The sequence below is a fragment of the Notamacropus eugenii genome, chromosome 4 (genome assembly GCF_028372415.1).
Source record: "Notamacropus eugenii isolate mMacEug1 chromosome 4, mMacEug1.pri_v2, whole genome shotgun sequence".
In the NCBI taxonomy this organism is placed as follows: domain Eukaryota; kingdom Metazoa; phylum Chordata; class Mammalia; order Diprotodontia; family Macropodidae; genus Notamacropus; species Notamacropus eugenii.
The window spans coordinates 511,115-526,183 of NC_092875.1; the positions used below are offsets into that span (position 1 = coordinate 511,115).

Consider the following 15,069-nt stretch of genomic DNA (forward strand, 5'->3'; position numbering starts at 1 on the left):
AAGCTAGACTTCAGCAATATGTGAACTGAGAAATACCAGAACAGGCTGGTTTTCAAAGAAGCAGAGAAAGTAGACACCGCGTTGCCAACCCTATCCCTAAATTTTTTGGCTTATGGTGAAATCAAGGAAGTTTCAAGGGGAAAAAACCCTAATTCTACTTCCTCGACCATACTAAAGTTTTTGACAATTTGCATCACAACAAAATGTGACAAGTAGTCAAAGAGATGAGGGTTCCACTTAGTTGTCTCCCAAGGAGCCTGAATGAGGGCCAAGAGGCAACAGGTGGAACTGCATATGGAACAAATGACTAGCTTCAGATTGGAAAAGGAGGACAAGGTTGTATGTTGTCACCTTTTTTATTTAACTTGCATGCAAAGGACATTATGTGAAATGCCAAGCAGGAGGGATCAAAACCTGGAATTGAGCTTGCCAGGAGAAACATCAAATCTCAGATGTGCAGATGCTACCACTCTGATGGCAGAAAGTGCAGAGGAATTAAGAAGTCTCTTGAGGAGGGTGAAAGAGGAGAGTATAACAGCTGGCTTACTACCTGTTCTACCAGAAGAAACATAAGGAATTAACTATAGCCTAGTTATAAGACACTGATTAAGGTCAACTGTTTTCTTATGATATGTGAAAATGTTATTAATATTAGTAATTATTTGTAATAGAATTTTCAAAACTGTTCCCATTGCTAAGGTAGTTTGAAAGAAAAGTTGTTGCTGACTTGTGTGTGATGGGGTGATTCTAATAATCACAACTGGGTAGGAACAGGTAAAAACGAACAGTTATTTCAGAAACAGGGCATGGAAGGAGGAGCTAATAATACAGAGGAAATAGGTTGGTGGGGAAGGCTGGTAGTATTGGAAACTTATTTTCATTTGGGTTCAAGAAGAAACAACATATATATCCGAAGAAGTTTATAAGTCTACTGAACTTTCAGAAAGGTGAGAAAACTAAGGGATAGGTTTGGAAGATTTTTGGAAGTGTGTATAGAATAAGATTAAGAGTGTGGGGGAAAGTTAAGGTGATATTAGAGGTGTGGGTAAAGCAAGGAACAAGACAGTAAGAGGATACTCTATGTATATCATCATATCATATGCAAGGAGTGATAACTTAGTTTCTTCTCTGCCTATTCTAATTCCATCAGTTTCCTTTTCTTCTCTTATTGCTGAAGCTAACATTTCTAATAGCATATTGAATAACAGTGGTGATAATGGACATCCTTGTTTCACCCCTGAACTTACTGGACATGCTTCTACCCCACTACTTAAAATGCTTGCTCATCATTTTGGGTAGATGCTACTTATCATTTTAAGGAAGGCTCCATTTATTCCTATGCTCTCTAGTGCTTTTAATAGAAATGGGTGTTGCATTTTGTCAGAAGTTTTTTCATCATCTATTGTGATAATCATATAGTTTCTGGTAGGTTTGATGTTGATATGATCAATTATCCTGATGCTTTTTCTAATATTGAACTAACCCTGAATTCCTGGTATAAATCCTACCTGATAAAAGTGTATTATTCTTTGATTCATTGCTGTAATTGTCTTGCTAATATTTTATTGACATTTTATTACATGTATTATGTACATAATATACATATATAATATATAATATTTTATTTAAAAATTTTGCATCTACATTCATTAGGAAAATTTGTCTATAATTTTCTTTCTTTGCTATGACTCTTCCCAGATTAGGTAAGAATACCATATTTGTATTGTAAAAATAACCAAAACTGATAGGACTCTTTCTTTGCCAATTTTCCCAAATAGTCTGTATAGTATTGGAATTCAGTGTTCTTTAAATGTCAGATACACTTTGCCTGTTAATCCATCTGACCCTACAGATTTTTTTCCTAAGGAGTTCATTGATGGCTTATTCAATTTCTACTTCTGAGATTGTGTTATTTAAATATTTTACTTTCTCTTCTGTTAATCTCGGCAATTTATTTTGTTTGTAACTATTCATCCATTTCACTAAGATTGTCAAATTTATGGACATACAGTTGGGAAAAATAATTCATAATTATTGTTTTTATTTCCCCTTGATTGGTGGTGAATTCACCCTTTTCATTTTTGATACTGGTAATTTGTTTTTTCTTTTTTTAAAACTCAAATTGACCAAGGATTTATCAATTTTATTGTTTTTTTCCATAAAACCTGTTCTTAGTGTTATTAGTTCAATATTTTGTTAATTTCAATTTTTATTAATCTCTCCTTTGGTTTTCAGTATCTCTAATTTGTTATTTAATTGAGGATTTTTGTTTGTTCTTTTTCTACCTTTTTCAGTTGCATGCTCAATTCATACATCTCCTCTTTATTTTATTCATGTAAGCATTCAGAGACATACAACTTCCCCTAAGAACCAATTTAGTTGTATCCCATAAATATCGTATGTTGGCTCATTATTGTCATTCTCTTGGAGGAAGTTATTGATTGTTTCTATAAGTTGTTGCTTGACTCACTCATTCTTTAGGATTAGTTTCTAATTAATTTTTACTCCATCTTTCCATGGTCCTTTATTACATATAATTTTCATTGCATCATGATCCGAAAAGAATGCATTTCCTATTTCTACCTTTCTGCACTGAATTGTGAGTTTTTATGTCCTACTACATGGTCAGTTTTTGTGTGTTTGTGCCATGTACTGTTGAGAAAAAGGTATATTTCTTTCTATCCCCCTTCAATTTGTCTCCAGAAGTCTACCATATCTACCTTTCCTAAAATTCTTTTCACCTGCTTAACTTTTTTCTTATTTATTCTGAGGTTGGATTTATCAAGTTCAGAGAAGGGGAGGTTGAGGTCCCCTACTAGTACAGTTTTGCTCTCTATTTCTTTCTGTAACTCCCTTAAACTTCTCCTCTAAAAGTGTGGATGCTATACCCCTTGGTGTATATATTTAGTATAGAGTGCTGGACTGATCATAGACTTATCCTGTTCAAGTAAAATATTAGCATTCATCAAAAGTGCTACCTCCAAGGCAAAATGACTACCAAAAGAATTAATGTCAACAAATTAGAGCTCTTCTCTGAGCATGCACAGTTTGTTGTTCACTTGGAGGGAAAGTTGAGCCAACACACAGTTGGCAACAGTGGAGAAGAAAAGGAGTGGGCAGCTTTCAGAGATTTGGTGTACAGCACTGCATTTGCCCATCTGAGTCAGAACATTCACAAACACCGAGACTGGTTTGAGGAAAATGATGGGGAAATTCAGAAACTGCTCAATGAAAAATGAGAACTCCACAGGATTTACCAGCAAGATAGTTCATCCACCTCTAAGAAGATAGCATTTAATTCCATCAAAAGCAAAATACAAGCAAAGATTAGAGAGATGCAGGATTCCTGGCACAGTAAGAAAGGAGTTGAAATTCAGTATTATGCTGATAGTAACAATCGAAAGCAGTTTTATACTATTTATCCCTGAATGATATTTTTGGACCAAAAACCTATGGTGCATCACAACTGCTCAGTCTTGATGGAGCCACATTGATTAGTGATAAGGGCGTGATCCTAGAGAGACGGGCTGAACACTTCCATAGTGTTCTCAACAGACTCAGTGCTGTGGTTGAAGCCAATCCTTTCTTAGCTGAACTTCCAACTGAAGAAGAAGTTTTCAGGGCCATTAGGCTCCTTTCATGTGGCAAATTACCTGGTGCTGATTGTATTCCAGTTGAGATTTACAAGGTAGGGGGCCATTGCTCAAACAAAAGGCAACCGAAATTTTCCAGGTTATATGGCAAGAGGAAGTTATCCACCAGGAGTTCAAGGATGTCTCCATTGTCCATCTCTATAAAGGTAAAGGGAATAGATTGTTCTGTGACAATCACAGGTGGATCTCTCTGTTAATCATTGCTCGCACAATTCTTGCTAGAGTCCTTCTTAATAGGCTGATTCTTCACCTGGAAGATGGTCATATACCTGAGAGCCAGTGTGCCTTCAGAAATGGCTGAGGAATACTTGATATGGTGCTTGCTGCCAACAGCTCAAGGAGAAATGCTAGGAGCAGAACAGAGATCTGTACACAATGTTTGTAGATCTGACCAAGGCCTTTGACACTATTAGTCATGAGGGCTTATGAAAAGTTATGTCAAAATTTCGTTGCCTGGAAAAGTTCATCAATATTGTACATCAATTTCAGATGGCTTGTTTGCTCGGGTTCTGGATAATGGACAATGCTCTCATGCCCTCCTAGTCACTAATGAAGTGAAACAGGGCTGTTAGCTTGTTCCCATGCTTTCTTCCCATGATTCTTTTAGCTATGTTGACAAATGTTTTCAATGACAATGAACATGGCATCAAGGTCAGCTACCATACTGATGGTAAGTTCTTCAATTTGAAAAGGCTACAAGCCAAGACCAAAGTGGAGGGAGTTCTGGTGCATGATTTTCTGTTTGCAGATGATTGTGCACTCAATGCAACCCCTGAAGCTGAGATGCAACAAAATATGGATCAATTCTCTGCTGCCTGTGCTCATTTTGGCCTAATAATTCACATCAAGAAAACACAGGTGCTCCATCAGCCACAACGACGCCATCCATATGTGGAACAATCAGTTACAAGAAATGGAGAAGTTTTGATTGCTGTGGATAAGTTCACTTACCTTGGTAGTGCACTTTTCAGGGATGTACACATTGACAATGAGGTTGATGCACTCATTGCCAGAGCTAGCTCAGTGCTTGGGAGGCTTCAAAGAAAAGTTTGGAAGAGAAGAGGTATTAGACTGCTTACCACACTGAAGGTCTACAGAGCCGTTGTGATGTCCTCATTGTTATATGCTTGTGAAACATGGACAGTCAACCAGCACCATGCCAGGAAGCTGAATCACTTTCATTTAAACTGTCTTAGGAAGATTCAGGATAAGGTACCAGACAACGAAATCCTTGCTAGAGCTGAACTGCCAGGTATTCAAACTATGCTCCAGAGAGTGCAACTCTGATGGCCACATTGTTGGAATGCAAAATGTACACTTGCCAAAGAGATTATTTTATGGTCACTCACATGGGGTACACAATCACATACTGGCCAGAAGAAAGGATACAGGCACACTCAAAATGTTTCTCTGAAGAACTTTGGATTTGACTGTGCAACATGGAAGACACTGGCAAAGGAACGCTCAGCATGGCGTGCCCATGTAAGGAAAGGTGCTGTGCTCTCTGAGCAAAGCAGAATTGAGACAGCAAAGAGTAAATGCATGATGTTCAAATTTGGGAGATACACCCCAAATATTCACATGGAGCATCTGTGCCCCACCTGTAGTAGAGGATTCCAAGCTCACATTGGTCTGATTAGACACAGTTAGACACACTGAAATTTCACTTTATCATGGCGATGTCATTTTGGTGCTCTTTGAAGATACAGGACAACAACCAACTTCGATATCTATGGTGCCTTTTAACAGGATATGGTTTCCTTCCTTATCTCTTTTAATTAGAGGTATTTTTGCTTTTGGTTTCTGTGATATTAGGACTGCTACTCCTGCTTGTTTTATTCACCTGAAGCATAATACATTCTACTCCAGCCTTTTACCTTTACCATGGGAGTATCCCTGTTTCAAATGTGTTTTTTTGTAAAGAACATGTTGCAGAATTATTCTTTTAAATCCATTCTGCTATCTGTCTCCATTTTATAGGAGGGTTCATTCCATTCATATTCATGGTTATGATTATGATCTATGTCTTTCTCTTCATCCTATTTCTCCCCACCCTTATGTTTTTATTTTGCCATTTCCCTTTCCCTCTTCAAAAATTTTGCTTTTGACCACTGTCTCCCTCAATCTTTCCTCTCTTTTCTTTCCCTTTTCCCTTAACTACTTCTTCCCTCCTTTCTAACCACCCCCTCCTTTTTCTTTCCCCTTTCCCCTTCTACTGCCTGTAGGGCCAAGTTAGATTTCCATATTTAACTGAGTATGTTATTCCCTCCTTGAACCAAATCTGATGAGAGTAGAATTCAAACAATGATCTTCTTACCATTATTTCCTTCTACCACATTTTTATGCCTCTTCATGTGATGCAATTTACCCTTTTCTGCTTCTTCCTTTCCTCTTTTCCCATTTCAATCCCTTTGCACCCCTTAATTACTTTTTTATCATCATATCAGTTAATTATACACACACCATCCGTCTAGAACATCCCTGTTAAACGTAATAAATATATAATTCTCATTATTTACAAGTTTCATCTTTCCATGTAGGGATGTAAACAGTTTGCCCTAATTGTAAAAGATGATTTTCTTTCTTTTTCTTTCCTCTTCACTTTTAAAATAACTCTCTAGAGTCTTGTATTTGATGACCAAATTTTCCACTGAGCCCTGGTCTTTTCACCAGGAAGGTCTGGAAGTCCCCTATTTTAATGAAAGTCCATATCGTTGCCTGAAAGATTATGCTCAATTTTGCTGGGTAGTTGATCCTTGGTTCTAATCCATGCTCCTTTGCCTTAGGGAATATCATATTCCAAACCCTCTGATCTATCAATGCAGAAACTGCAAGGTCCTGCATGATCCTAACCATAGTTCCATGATATTTGAACTGTTTCTTTCTGGCTGCTTGCATTATTTTCTCCTTGCCTTGTAAATTTTGGAATTCAGCTACAATATTCCTTGGCCTTTTCAATTTGGGATCTCTTTCAGGAGGTGATCAGTGGATTCTTTTCATTTGTATTTTAATCTCTGGTTCTAAAATATCAGGGCAAGAGGCAGAGCCACGATGGTGGAGCAGAAAGATCCACATACTCTAGTTCTTCCCCCACAGGCTAAAAAAATACTTGTAAAAATGACTCTCAACAAATTCTAGAGCAGCAGAAGTCACTGAATGATGGAGTGAAAGAGATTTCCAGCCAAAGGTAACCTGGAAGGCCAACAGGAAAGGCCTATCCCACAGGATGCTGAGTGGAGTGGAGTCCAGGCCTGGCTGTGCACCATGGGGAGGAACAGGACTAAAACAAGCCTCTGGGGCAGAATCCCCAGTAGAGAGGGCCCCTGATCGCTAAACCCACAAGTGACAAAGAAAGCTACAAAGGTCAGTGTGGGAGGGCTTTCCCAGCTGGATGAGAGGGGAGAGGGATATCCCCAGCACTGGCCCCAGATGGTGTCAGAGGCAGCAGCAGCAGCAGTGGGCAGCAGGTGACTATGGTGTCCTCAGCAGCAGCCTGGCTCAATTGTCCCAGCAGCTCAGTTTAAAGCCTCTGGGGGAATTGATACGGGGATCAGAACCTCAGCCTTCAGTGGCAGCCCTGCCCCTGCTTAAAGCCCCTGGGGGAATTGAGCAGCTGATCTGAATCTCAGCCCTCAGCACTGTACTGGGGGTCCTGGGGGTAGGAGGAGCACTAGGACCCTCCTTTTGACAAAGGATGCAGAAGTCAAGTAACTGGCTGGGAAAATGCCCAAAAAAGTTTAAAAAAAAATGAGACCATAGAAGCTTACTTTCTTGGTGTACAGGTATCTCCTTCCATTCTTTCAGATGAGGAAGAACAATGTACACTGTCAAAGTAAGTCAAGGCTTCTGCCTCCAGTACCTCCAAAATGAATATGAAATGGGCTCAGGCTATAGAAGAGCTTGAAAGGCTTTCTAAATGAGAAACAAAAAAAAAATGCTGAGGAAAATAACACCTTTAAAAATAGACTAACTCAACTGGGAAAAGAGGTCCAAAAAGCCAATGAGGAGAAGGCTTTAAAACGCAGAATTAGTCAAATAGAAAAGGAGGTTCAAAAGCTCACTGAACACAACAGTTCTTTAAAAATGAGAGTGGAATTCAGGGAAGCTAATGACTTCATGTAAAACCAAAAAATTATAAAACAAAACCAAAAGAATGAAAAATAGAAGATAATGTGAAATATCTCATTGGAAAAACAACTGACCAGGAAAATAGATTGAGGAGAGACAATTTAAAAATTATGGGACTCCCTGAAAGCCATGATCAAAAAAGGGGCCTAGACATCACCTTTCATGAAATTATCAAGGCAAAGTGTCCTGATATCCTAGAACCAGAGGGCAAAATAAACATTGAAAGAATCCACAGATCACCTCCTGAAAGAGACCCAAAAAGAAAAACTCCCAGGAATATTGTAGTCAAATCCAAGAGTTCCCAGGTCAAGGAGAAAATATTGCAAGCAGCCAGAAAGAAAGAATTTGAGTACTATGGAAATACAATCAGGATAACACAAGATGCAGCAGCTTCTACATTAAGGAATTGAAAGCAATAGAATATGATATTTCAGAAGTCAAAGGAACTACGACTAAAACCAAGAATCACCTACCCAGCAAAACTGAGTATAATACTTCAGGGGAAAAAATGGTCATTCAATGAAATAGAGGACTTTCAAGCATTCTGGATGAAAAGACCAGAATGACTTTCAAACACAAGATTCAAAAGAAACATGAAAAGGCAAACTGGAAAGAGAAATCATAAAGGACTTTCTAAAGCTGAACTGTTTACATTCCTACATTGAAAGATAATATTTGTAACTCTTGAGACTTTTCTCAGTATTTGGGTAGGTGGAGGGAATACACACACACACACACACACACACACAGACAGACAGAAGTACAGGTTGAGTTGAATTAGAAGAGATGATATCCATAATACAAGTAAAATAAAATTAAGGGATGAGAGAGGAAAATCATGGGAGGAGAAAGGGAGAAACGGAATGGGGCCGTCTATCATTCATAAAACAGATAAGAAAAAATCTTTTTCAATGGAGGAGAAAAGGGAGGAGGTGAGAGGGGAAAAGTGAATCTTACTCTCTTCACATATGGCTTAAATAGGGAATAACATGCTCACTCAATTTGGTATGAAAATCTGTCTTACATGGCAGGAAAGTAGGGGAGAAGGTTACAAGTGAGGTGAGGAGGATGATAGAAGGGAGGGCAAATGGGAGAAGGGAGTAACTAGAAGTAAACACTTTTGGGAAGGCACAAGGTCAAATGAGAGAATAGAAAAAATGGGGGCACAGGGAAGGATAGAGGGCAATATAGTTAGTCTTATACAACATGACTACTATGGACGTCTTGCAAAATGACCCATATATAGCCTGTATTGAATTGCTTGCCTTCTCAGTAGGTATGGGTGGGCAGGGAGGAAGGGAGAGAAGTTGAAATTCTAAATATTCGAATGTTGAGAATTGTTCTTGCATATAACTGGGAAATAAGAAATATAGGTAATGGGGCATAGAAATTTATCTTGCCCTACAAGAAAAGAGAGAAGATGGGGAAAAGGGAAGGCTGGAATGTGATAGAAGGGAGGGCACATTGAGGGAAGGGATAATCAGAATGCAAGGTATTATGGAATGGGGGGAGGGGAGAGATGGGGTCAAAAATTGGAACTCAAAATTTTGTGGAAATGAACGCTGAAATTTCAAAATAAATAAATGAAACTATTAAAAAATAAAATATCAGGGCTATTTTCTTTGATAATTTCTTGAAACATGATGTCTAAGCTCTGTTTTTGATCATAGCTCTCAGGTAGTCCAATAACTTTTAAGTTAGCTCTCCTGGATCCATTTGCCAGGTCAGTTGTTTGTTCCCAGGAGATACTGCACAGTCTTTTATTTTTTGATTATTTATGTTTTGTTTCATAATTTCTTGATTACACAGAGTTATTAGTTTTCATTTGCTCTGTTCTAATTTTTAAAAAATATTTTCCTTAGTTTACTTTTCAACCTGTTTTTCCATTTGGCCCATTCTGCCTTTTAAGGCATTCTCATCATTGGCTTTTTGAACCTCTTTTGCTGTTTGGCTTAGTCTGTTTTTAAAGATGTTATTTTCTTCAACATTTTTGGGGGTTTCCTTTAGCAAGGTGGTGACCCATTTTTCATTATTTTCTTGCATCACTCTCATTTCTTTTCCCAATTATTCCTCTACTTCTCTTGTTTGATTTTCAAAATCCTTTTTGGACTTTTCTATTTCCTGGGATCAATTCCTATTTTTCTTAGAGGCTTTGGATGCAGGGACTTTGGTTTTGTTGTTTTCTTTTGGCTGTATGTTTTGATCTTTGCCATCAACAATGACATAAGAATATCTCTTCACCAAGAAAGCAAGAACCTATAGTCTGTTTCTTTTTCATGTTTGCTCGTTTTCCCAGCCAATTACTTGACTTTTGAATTTTATTAAGTGGAGGGCTCTAGAAGCAACCTCCATGTCAGCAGTGGCTGCAGCTGCCCTGGGGTTAAGGGCAGACCATGGTCCCTGCTCAGCTAGGTGAGAGAGCCTTCCCACTGACCTTTGAAGCTGTCCTTAATATTTGCGGGTTGAGAAGTCTGGAATCCACAGCAGCTGCCAGCAATTCAGTCCCCTAAGGCTCTGTGCATGCTCCTGTGACCCATGCTGAGTGGTGCTCTGCTCCCAGCCTGTTGAGATAGTCCCTTGAAGATTATTTTGGCCTGACAATTTGCTTCAGTCTGTCATTTTGTGGCTTCTGCTGGTCTAGGATTTGTTTAGAGTCATTTTTTTACAGTTTTTTTGAGGGCTTTGGAGGCAGAGCTCTAGTTGGTCCTTGCTTCTACTCTGCCATCTTGATTCCATATTCCAGTTGTTGCTTTTCTAAGCTGCACTTTGCTAATGGTGTTTGCCCCCTTTCTGGCTTTTAAAGTGGATCTCTGCTTCTGGGACACAGAGGTCTTTGTCCCGTACTTCTTTTGCTGGGGACTAGGGGCCTGGTTATTGGCTTTGTGTGCCAGGGTCTCTGTTTCTGGCCTCTGGAAGCTTTTTTAATGCTGAAGCTTACCTGGGGTTGAGCTGGAGCTGGTTGGTGTGTATCTAGGGTGCTTACTTACTGCTTACTCCACCATCCTGGTGGAGGCAATGGGCATACACTAGAAGCATGTCTGATAAGAATGGGGGTTAAACAAAGATGTGTATTATCACCACTGTTATTCAATACGGTACTAGAAAAGTTAGCTTTAGCAACATAAGAAGAAAAGGAAATTGAAGGAATTATAATAGGCAAAGAAGAAAGAAAACTATCACTCTTTGCAGATGATATGATGATATACTTAGAGAATCCTGGAGAATCAAATAAAAATTGACTTGAAATAATAACCAAGTTTAGCAAAGTTGCCATATAAAAAATAAACCAATACCCTAAAGAATAACTCTAAATCATCAGTATTTCTATATAAAACTAACAAAGCCAACAGGAAGAGATAGAAAGAGAAATCCCATTTAAAATTATTGGAGACATCATAAAATATTTGGGAGTCTACATGCCTAAAGGAATTCAGGAACTCTATGAACATAATTACAAAACACTTTTCACACAAATAAAGTCAGATCTGATTAAATTAGAGAAACATCAGTTTCTCTTGGGTAGGCCAAGTAATATAATAAAAATAAAATTTCTACCTAAATTAATTTACTTATTTAGTGCCATACCAATCAAACTACTAAAAATTTATTTTATAGAGCTAGATATATATAACAAAAATAATCTACAAGAATAAAAGGTCCAAAATATATAGGCAAGTAATGAAAAAAAAAAATGCTAGGGATGGTGGCCTAGCCATACCAAATCTTAAATTGTACTATGAAACAGCAATCATCAAAATAACTTGACACTGGCTCAGAAACAGAGAGGTAGATCAGTGGAATAGGTTAGGTAAACAAGATACAGTAAGCACCAAATATAGTCATCTACTGATTGCTAAACCCAAATACCCCAGTTTCTAGGATAACAGTATTTGACAAAAACTGCTGGGAAAACTGGAAAATAGTATGACAGAAACACAATACAGACCAATGACTGGCACCAAAATAACATCCAAATTGGTACATAATTTAGATATAAAGCCTAATACTATAAACGTATTAGAAGAGAAAGGAATAGTATATGTCAGAGAACATATGAGAACAGAGGAATTTATGACCAAAGAAAGATAGAGAATGTTACGAAATGCAAAATAGATCATTTTGATTACATCAAACTGAAAGGTTTTTGCAGAAACAAAGACAACACAACCAAGATTAGGAGGGAAGCAGAAAATTGGGAAAGAATTTTTACAACTAATATATCCAATAAAGGTCTCATTTCTAAAATATATAGAGAACAAGGTCAAATTTACAAGAATATAAGTCATTTCCCAATTGATAAATGGTCAAAGGATATGAACATGCAGTTTTCAGAAGAAGAAATTAAGGCTATATAATATGTAATATATATATATATAATATGTAATAATATATATAATATCATATGGAAATAATGCTCTAAATCACTATTGCTTAGAGAACTGAACATCAAAACTCTGCGATACAGCATCAGACTTATAAAATTAGCTAACATGACAAAACAGGAAAATGATAAATGTTGAACAAGATGAGGGAGAGTTGGAACACTAATTCATTGTTGGTGGAGCTATGAGCTTATCCAACTATTCTGTAGAACAATTTGGAACTATACTCAAAGGGTTATAAAAATGTGCATTCCTGTTGACCAAGACATACTGTTTCTAGGGCTGTATCCCAAAGAGATCATAAAAATGGGGAAAGGACTCACAAGTACAAAAATATTTATAGTGGCTCTTTTTGTGGTGGCCAAGGACTGGAAATTGGGGGGTGCTCATCTATCAGGTAATGGCTGAATAAGTTGTGATATATGAATGTAGTGGCTGTTACTATGTACAATGTTCTCCTGGTTCTGCTCACTTCACTCAGCATCAATTCATAGAAGTCTTTCTAGGTTTTTCTGAAGTCAGCCTGCTTATCGTTTCTTTCTTCCCCTAAATGTATTAACTTATTAGTTTTCACTTTTCAACATTCACTTCCACAATATTTAAATTTTCTTCTCCTGCCTTTACCCCTCACTCCCCAAGATGGCATGCAATTTTATATGGGCTCTACACATACCATTAAACACACTTTCACATTAGTCATATTGCACAGACCAATTACAGTGAATGGGAGAAACCATGAGAAAAAGAAATTAAAACAAAACAAAAAAAGAAAATAATTTGCTTCACTCTGTGTTCCAGCTCCTTTTCTCTGCATATGGGTGACATTTTGTATCATTAGTCCTTTGTAAATATTTTAGGTCCTTGCATTGCTGAGAAGGGCTAAATCTATCAGAAGTTCTGTTCACTTCACTCAGCATCAGTTCATATAAGTCTTTCTAGGTTTTTCTGAAGTCTGCCTGTTCAGCATTTCTTATAGCACAACAGCGTTCCATTATGTTCAGCCATTCCCCAATTGATAGGCATCCCATCAAGTTCTAATTATTTACCCCTATGAAGGAGCTCCTGTAAATATTTTTGTGTATATATGTCCTTTTCTTTTTTGTTTTTATCTGTTTTGGGACACAGGCCTAGTAGTGGTATTGCTAATTCAAAGAGTATGCATGGCTTTAAAACCCTGTGGGCACAACTCCAAATTGCTCTACAGAATGGTGTAATCTGTTCACAACTCTGACAACAATGTATTAATGTCTCATTTTTTCCACATCCTCTCCAACGTTTGTCATTTACCTTTCCTATCTTATTAGCCAATCTAATAGAAATGAGGTAGTGTCTCAGAATTGTTTTAATGAGAACTTCTGCAATCAACAGTGAGTTAGAATTATTTTTTCAAGTTTATACACAGTTTTAATTACTTCATCTGAAAACTAATCCTATCTTTTTGTTTATTTATCATTTGGGGCATGACTCTTATTTTTATAAATTCAAGAGTTCTCTACCTGTCTGAGAAATGAAACCTTTTTTCAGAGAAATTTGCTTCAATTCCCCCCCCCCCCCAGTAACTATTGGTAATTCTTCCATTTATCATATTCTCTCCTTTCACCCTGTCCATCCTCCAAGTGCTTTATTTCTTACTACTCCCCTCCCCCAATCTTCCCTCCTTTCTTTTATCCCCCTTCTCCTTATATTTTTCTGTAGAGTAAGATAAATTTCTATACCTCATTGACTGTGTATCACCAGTTACATGTAAAAACAATTTTTAACATTCATTTTAAAAACTTTGAGTTCCAAATTCTCTCCCTCCCAACTTCCCAAACCCCCTTCATTGAGAAGGCTAGCAATTAGACATTCAGTAGTGTTTCAGTGAATGTGTAGAAACTTTACTAGTTGTAGAAATGTCTTCTGAAGAAATTCTATGCTTCCAAAGGTTGTTTCCTACCTAAACCCTAATTTCAAAAAACAGACAACAAAGTAATATTTGCAATTGACCTTGAAGCACATTTGTCATTTAATATGGTACTTGCCAAGAGCCAATAGAAAAAGAACATTAAAAAGTAGTAATTAGCAATTCATTGTGACAGAATAGAGAGCAAACAAAAAAGAATTTCCTTCACCTGGAGACTTGTTAAATTCCTCTTCCATATTCCACCTTATCCATGAGTGAGCATTTTCAACATATTCTGTTAAAAAATCAGAATACAACTGTTGGTGCAGTGGACAGAATGCTGGGCCTTGAATCAGAGGACATGAATTCCAATCCCATGACAGAATCCTGCTATTCCTGTGACACTAAGGAATTCACAAGACCTGTGCTTGCCTCAGTTTTTTAAAATCTGTAAAATGGGCACCATTACAGAATCCAATTGCTAGAGTTCTTAATGAGGATAAAATGAGACAATATTTGTACACTGCAGGACACAAAGTAAGTAGCTGTGGTATAAATGCTACCTATCACTTTAGTTTGATTTTCACTGTTTCCTCCCCAGTTCTGCTCTCCCTAGACCATTACTGTTCTCAATCCTTTGATTTGCTTATTTTTTTCTTGAACTCAATATATTTCCATTCCAAAACATTGCATTCCCTGTATCAGCATTTGTTTGTAAACGAGATTCTGAGCTTTGTGAGCTCAGCAGAGACTGGCCTCTTTATATCCTGCCTTCCTTTATATCCTCATGGCTTAGCACAGTGCTTAAAACAGAAGGCACTTAATCAATACTTACTGATTCCCTGACTGGGTCCAGGGCTGACAGCAGTCCCCAGCCTCTATTCCCTGCATTCTGATCTTTCCCCAACTTGTTCAATGCACATTCAGGCCTCAGACCTCTTTCTGTCCCTTTCTCGTAGTCAATCACCTGTAAGCAGTCACCTTAGTCAGGTCTGAACCCTGATGGAACTGGAACAGAACCAGT

General features: G+C 37.7%; 1 protein-coding gene across 1 annotated transcript in view; it reads right to left on the bottom strand.

Annotated features, from left to right (window-relative positions):
- Positions 1–14,275: 14,275 nt before the first annotated feature.
- The window catches only part of LOC140502779 (uncharacterized), a 58,462-nt gene continuing 57,668 nt past the window's right edge, over positions 14,276–15,069 (bottom strand). The window contains exon 9 of the mRNA XM_072606777.1: positions 14,276–14,340. The gene's annotated coding sequence lies outside the window, so the exon portion shown is untranslated. The remainder of the gene's footprint in view (positions 14,341–15,069) is intronic.